Below are 7,818 nucleotides of genomic sequence, written 5' to 3' on the forward strand. Positions count from 1 at the left end.
CTCAAATCCTTGTCACTCAGGCCGATGCCCCTGCTCACTGTGCCCTTCCCTTTGGGGGTTCCTTGTAGACCACAGCTAGACCAGTGGGTGCCCCAATCACTGTGTCAAGTAGAGAAAGGGCAGCTGAGATCACATCAAAGGTTCCAGAAAGAATGGGCACAGGATCATTCGGGATGCATCTCTCCCTTGCCACTGTTCCTGGCTTTCCTTACAGCTCTCAACTTCCTCAAAGGAGTCATCGATTCGGAGTTTGGCTTCCATTCCTACTGAGGAAGCTGGAAACCGCTTCAAAAAATGCTCCTCAGATGTGCCCGTGGTTAAGACCTCTGAGCTCTGCTTACAACTTTTGGAAGCTGGGCACGGTGGCTCACGCCTGTAATCCCAGCACTTTGGGAGGCTGAGGCAGGCGAATCACAAGGTCAGGTGTTCGAGACCAGCCTGGACAACATGGGGAAACCCCGTCTCTACTAAAAATAGAAAAAAATGAGCCAAGTGTAGTGGTGGGCGCCTGTCATCTCAGCTACTCAGCAGGCTGAGGCAGGAGAATAGCTTGAACCTGGGGTGCGGAGGTTGCAGTGAGCCGAGATCACTCCACTGCACTCCAGCCTGGGCAACAGAACGAGACTCCGTCTCAAAAAAGCAAAAACAAAACCAAAACCCAAACCACAACTTTTTGAGAGTTGGAAGACCATGAAGTAGAGTACCCGGGACTTAGAGTCTGGCTGTGAATTTGGAATACCACCCTTTCTACTTCTCTGTATGGCAGGCGGTGAGATGTCCATCCTCTGAGACTCAGCACTCTCATCTGAGCTGATTTCTAGTTGATCCAATGGAAGCGAGCGATGACGAAACAGATCGTGGGTGCCCGCTGCATGATCTCTCTGGGATGGATGCAAAAAGTCAAGGCAAAGTGAATCTTTGATACATTCGTTAATATTTTAAGCTTCAACTCCATACAGTTCAACGGAAATATCCCCTGACCTGAAGTTCCGGCTTCCCTGCATTCCAGACAGGACACTTTCTTTTGTCCTTATCTCAGTAAGTACTGAGTATTGTGAGAGGAACAAGGGAGTCTCTTTTGTTTCTGATTCCCCAGAGCCTGTATCTTGCTTGGCACAGAAGAGATAGCAAAAGTCAAAATCTATGTTAATTCTTGAATTGACACTTCCTTGGTTCACAACAATTGGCTGTCATCAGTGTGACTTCGACTTACTTGATTCTTTTTGTTTTTTGTTTTTTGAGACGGAGTTTTGCTCCTGTTGCCCAGGCTGGAGTGCAGTGGTATGATCTCGGCTCACCATAGCCTCTGCCTCCCAGGTTCCAGCCATTCTCCTGCCTCAGCCTCCCGAGTAGCTGGGGCTACAGGCACGTGCCACCATACCGGGAGAAGTTTTTGTATTTTTAGTTGAGGTGGGGTTTCACCATGTTGGCCAGGATGGTCTTGATCTCCTGACCCCGTGATCTGCCCTCCTCAGCCTCCCAAAGTGCTGGCATTACAGGCGTGAACCACCACGTCCAGCCGAGCTTTCTGATGAAAACTCTAAGTCCACCTAAGCTAAGGACAGGAGTTATAGCTGACGTGAATTTTCTAAGAAGACCCCCCTGATCTGAGGAAGCAATTACTCTCTTGAAGGAGAAAAGTCAGAAAACGGAACGATGAAATCACTAGGACCTAACCGGCATGTGGAACTATTTTCTGCTTATGAACTATCAACTTTCATTTCATTTCCAGCTGACATGGTCTCAGCTCTTGTTGCCCAGGCTGGAGTGCAATGACTCCATCTTGGCTCACCACAACCTCCACCTCCCAGGTTCAAGCAATTCTCTTGCCTCAGCCTCCTGAGTAGCTGAGATTACAGGCATGCACCACTACGCCCGGCTAATTTTGTATTTTTAGTAGAGACAGGGTTTCCCCATGTTGAGGCTGGTCTCCAACTCCTGACCTCAGGTGATCCACCCGCCTCAGCCTCCCAAAGTGCTGGGATTACAGGCGTGAGCCACTGCACCCCGCCCGGTCTCAGCTGTTATACAGTGTTTATAAATGTTCTAAATCAAGGGAATTTGTATCAATCTAGTAGAATAAAATAAAATATTTGAGTTCTTAATTTCCTTTAATTCGGATAACCTTTTTCTTCAAGTGAAGAGAATGGTTTTATTATGTATTTTTCTTCGGACAAGATAGGCTGTATTTTCTAGCAGTTACGCATTTGTTATCTATGATGATCTGGTTCTTGGAACATTCTTGAATCTAGTGTCTCTAAGGCAGGCATGTACAGCAAGAAGTGAATAACACAGAAATCAATGATGAAAGCATTAGAAGACAATTGAGTTTGTCAGAACTGCAAAATATTGCTGAGCGTGGATTGCTCTGAAATCTGAAAACATTACTTGTGAATTGCTTCTTTCCAAAATGCAGACCCAATGCCAGGTGTTGGTTTACTTGTTTCCCATTTTTCAACCCCCTTTTCTAAGCAAAAGGTGTCCAGGCCATGCAGACCCACAGAATCTAATGGATGTCTCTAGATTCCTCCTCCTCGAACTCTCAGGGGATCCAGTACTGCAGCCGATCCCCGCCGGGCTGTTCCTGTCCATGTGCCCGGTCATGGTCCTGGGGAACCTGCTCATCATCCTGGCCATCAGCCCTGACTCCCACCTCCACACCCCCATGTACTTCTTCCTCTCCAACCTGTCCTCGCCTGACATCGGTTTCACTTCCACCACAGTCCCCAAGATTATTGTGGACATCAAATCTCACAGCAGAGTCATCTCCTAGGCAGGCTGCCTGACTCAGACGTCTCTCTTTGCCATTTTTGGAGGCATGGAAGAGAGACACGCTCCTGAGTGTGATGGCCTATGACCGGTTTGTAGCCATCTGTCACCCTCTATATCATTCGGCCATGATGAACCCGTGTTTCTGCGGCTTTCTAGTTTTGTTGTCTTTTTTTTTTTCTTCTCAGTCTTTCAGACTCCCAGCTGCACAACTTGATTGCCTTGCTAACGACCTGCTTCAAGGATGTGGAAATTCCTAATTTTTTCTGTGACCCTTCTCAACTCCCCCATCTTGCATGTTGTGACACCTTCACCAATAACATAATCATGTATTTCCCTGCTGCGTATTTGGGTTCCTTCCCATCTCGGGGACCCTTTTCTCTTACTATAAAATGGTTTCCTCCATTCTGAGGGTTTCATCGTCAGGTGGGAAGTATACAGCCTTCTCCACCTGTAGGTCTCACCTGTCAGTTGTTTGCTGAATTTATGGAAGAGGCGTTGGAGGGGACCTCAGTTCAGATGTGTCCTCTTCCCCCAGAAAGGTGGCAGTGGCCTCAGTGATGTACACGGCGGTCACCCCCATGCTGAACCCCTTCGTCGATAGCCTGAGAAACAGGGATATTAAAGGTGTCCTGCAGCGGCCACACGGCAGCACAGTCTAATCTCAATATCTTTTTATCTGTTCCATTCCTTTTGTAGTGTGGGTTAAAAAAGGCAGTAAGGTCAAATAAGAACGATAACACAGGGTGAACACCCACTGTGACATTAGGAGTAATACCTCCTTAGGATATAAAAAACACTGTCACAGAATATACACACAAGGGGTACACCCACTGTGATATTAGAAGCAATATCTCCCTATAATATGAAGAAAAATATCACAGGGTGTGCACACTGTGTGATCTTAGGAGTAATCTTTACCCTGGATATTATGACTAACATCTAAGGGTGTACACACACGGGGTATGTGCACTGTGATATCAGGAGTTGTATCTCCCTAGGATATTATGAATCATATCACAGGGTATACACACTGTGTGTACATCCACTGTGACATTTGAACTCATATCTCTCTATGACATTACAAATAATATCAAAGGGTGTACACCCCTGTGACATATTAGGAGTAACATCCTTCTAGGGTATTACAGATAACGTCACAAGCGGTACACCTTCTGTGACATTTTTTACACAACTTTGTGACATTGAAAGAAACATCCCCCTAGGATATTACAAATAATGACACAGGCGGTATACACACATGGTGTACACCACCTGTGCCATCAGGAGTGACATTTCCCCAGGATATTACGAATAATATCACAGCCGGTGTACACACGGTGTTTGCCCCATGTGACATTAGAAGGAACATGCCCCTAGGATATTAGGAATAGTATCACAGGCATTGAATACGCATCATTTACACCCCCGGTGACATTAAAAGTAACACCCCCTAGGATATTACGAATAATGTCACAGGGAGTACACCCGGTGTGACATTAGGAGTAACATCCCCTGAGGATATAACGAATAATATCATAGGGTGTACATGGATTGTGACCTTAGTAGTAACATCTCTTTAGGATATTACAAATAATATCACAGGATGTAAATGCATTGTGACATTGGTAGTAACATCCCGCTAGGATATGATGAGTAATATCACAGGGTGTACACCCCCTGTGACAATAGTAGTAACATTCCCTTAGAATATGATGAATAATATCACAGGAGGTACAGCCCCTGTGATTTACGAGTAACATTTCTATAGAATATTACAGGTCATATCACTGTGTGACTCTGTGTACACCCCATGTGACATTAGGAGTAACATCCTACAAAACTATTACGAATAATATCACAGGGTGAACATCCCCTGTGACACGAAGAATAAAGTAGTTTTAGGATATTATGAATGATATGACAAGTTGTACACAGCCTGTGACGTTAGGAGCAATATCCGTCTAGGATATTAGGAATAATATCACAAGGAACACACCCCCTGTGATATTAGGCTATTACAAATAGTATCACAAGGTGTACATGCATTGTGACATTAGTACTAATATCCCTCACGTATACTATGAATAATATCACAGGGTGTACCTCCCTGTGACATTAGGAGTAATGTCCCGCTAGAATAGGACAAATAATTTCACAGGGGGTACACACCCTGTGACTTTAGGAGTATCACCACCCTGGAATATGAGGAATACTCTCCCAGGGTATTAACCCCCTGTGACCTGAGGATTAACATCCCCCTGGAATATTATGAATAATATCACAGTATGTACATCAACTGTGATATTAGGTGTCCTATTTATTTTTAGGATATTAGGATACACAAATAGTGTGTACACACACTGTGATATTAAAAGTTATATCTCCCTAGGGTATTGCAAATAACATCACAGTGGGTGTACGCCCACTGTGATATTTGAAGTAATATTTCCCTAAGATATGACAAAAAATATCTAAGGGTGGACCCCGTCTGTGACATCAAAAGTAACATCTCTTGTGGATATTCCAAATAATATCACAGGGTGTACACAGCCTGTGACATTAGGAGTAGCATCCCCATAAGACATTCCGAGTAATATCACAGGGTGTACACCCCATGTGACATTAAGAGTAACATCTTAGGATATTACAAACAACATTACAGGGTGTACGCTCCCTGTGACTTTAAAAGTAACATCCCCCTAGAATATTACGAAAAATATAATGGGTGTACATCCCGTGTGACATTAGGAGTAACATCTCCCTTGGATATTATGAAAAATATCACTGGGTGTACACCCTCTGTCATATTAGGAGTAACATCCTTCTAGTATATTATGAATAATATCACAAGGTGTACACACACTGTGACATTCGGAGAGATATCTCTCTAGGATATAAGGTATCATATCACAGAATGTACACGCATGGTGTACACCCACTGTGATATTAGAAGCAATATCTCCCTATGATAGTATGAAAAATATCAAAGGAAGTACACTTTCTGTGATATTAGATGTAATGTTTACCATGGATATTACAAATAATATCACAGTGGGTGTACCCACATGAGGTACACCCACTGTGGTATTATTTGTACTGTCTTAGAGAGATATAACTCTCTAATATAACACAGAAAGCTATAACTTTGTAATATCTCTGAGATATTACAAATAATTTCACAGTAGGTGTACACACAGTGTACATAGTGTACACCCACTGTGAGCTTTACAGGAATAGCTCCCTATAAGACTACAAATATTATCGAAGTGTGTACACCCCCTGTGACCTTAGCAGTAACATCCTTCTGGATATTGGGAATAATATCATAAGGCATACACACCCTGTGACATTTTGTACACCGTTTGTACCATTAAAAGTCACATCCCCCTAGTATATTACGAATAATATCAAAGGCGGCTGATGCACACGGTGTACACATCCTGTTACATTAGGCGTAATCTTTTTCTGTGATTTATGGATAATATCACAGAAGATGTACACACATGGTGTACGCTCCAGGTGACATTAGGAGCAACATCCCCCCAAGATATTAGAAATAATATTACCAGGGTTGCATACACATGGTGTACTCTCCCTGTGACATTAGCAGCAACATTCCCCTAGAATATTATGAATAACATCAGAGGGGGTGTACACACATAACGTACGCACCTTGTAAAACTAGGAGTAGCATCTCCCTAGGACGTTATGAATAATATCACAGAGTGTGTACACACATGGCGTATACCCCATGTGATGTTAGGAGTTACATCCTTCTAGTATGTCAGGAATAATACCACAAAGGTGTTCCCACATGGTTAACAGCATATGGAATATTAGGATTAACATCCCTCGAGAATAGCACAAATAACATCACAGGGGCTGTGCACACATAGGGTACATGCCCTGTGACATTAGGAGTACAATTCCCTGACACATTACGAGTAATATCACAGAGTGTACACCTTCTGTGACATTTGGAGTAACATCCCGTAAGATAGTATGAATAATATCACAGGGGGTACATCCCCTGTGACCTGGGGAGTAACATCTTTCTAGGATATTGTGAATAATATCACAAAACGCACAGCCCCTGTGACACGAGGAGTAACATCCACCTAGGATATTATGAATAATATCACAGGGAGTAGACCCCTTGTGACAGTAGGAGCAACCTCCCCCAAGGATATAATGAACAAATACAGAGGATGTACACGTGTTGTGACATTAGCAGTAACATCCATTTAGGATATTACGAATAGTATCACAGTGTGAACACCCCTTGTGATATTAGGAGTAACATCCCATTACAATATGGGGAACCACATCATACAGTGTACACCCCCTGTGACATTAGAGTTAACATTTCATTAGGATATTATGAATAATATTACAAGGTGTACAGCCCCTGTGATGTTAGAAGTAACATGTCCATAAAATACTACAAATAATATCACTGTTTGTACACCACGGGTGACATTAGGAGTAACAGCCCCCAAAACTATTATGAATAACTTCACAGGGTGTACACCCTCTGTGACATTAGGAGTAACATCTTTCTAAAATATTACGAATAATATTGCAAAATGTACACCCTCTGTGACAATAGAAGTAACATCGCCCAAGGATATAAGAAATAACAACAGATTGTGTACCTGCATTGTGACATCAGTAGTAACATCCCTTAAGGGTATTACGAATGTTATCAGAGTGTGAACACCTTCTGTGACATTAGGAGTAACATCAGCCTACAATATTGGGAATAATACCACACAGTGTACACCACCTGTGACAGTGGTAACATGTCTTTAGGATATTAAGAATAATATGACAGAGTGTACAGCCCCTGTGATATTAGGAGTAACATATTCAAAAAAACTTTACAAATAATATCATTGTTTGTACACCACGTGTGACATTAGGAGTAACATCCCCCGAAACTATTATGAATGACTTTACAGATTGTACACCCTCTGTGATATTAGGAGTTAACATCTTCCTAGAATGTGAAGAATAACATCACAGGATGTACACCCTCATGACATG

General features: G+C 42.8%; 1 pseudogene; it reads left to right on the top strand.

Moving 5' to 3' along the window:
• Positions 1–2,529: 2,529 nt before the first annotated feature.
• On the top strand, positions 2,530–3,431 carry LOC116480275 (olfactory receptor 7E24-like; annotated as a pseudogene).
• The last annotated feature ends 4,387 nt before the right edge of the window (positions 3,432–7,818 follow it).

Source organism: Hylobates moloch, unplaced genomic scaffold, assembly GCF_009828535.3.
Source record: "Hylobates moloch isolate HMO894 unplaced genomic scaffold, HMol_V3 SCAFFOLD_13, whole genome shotgun sequence".
Classification (NCBI taxonomy): domain Eukaryota; kingdom Metazoa; phylum Chordata; class Mammalia; order Primates; family Hylobatidae; genus Hylobates; species Hylobates moloch.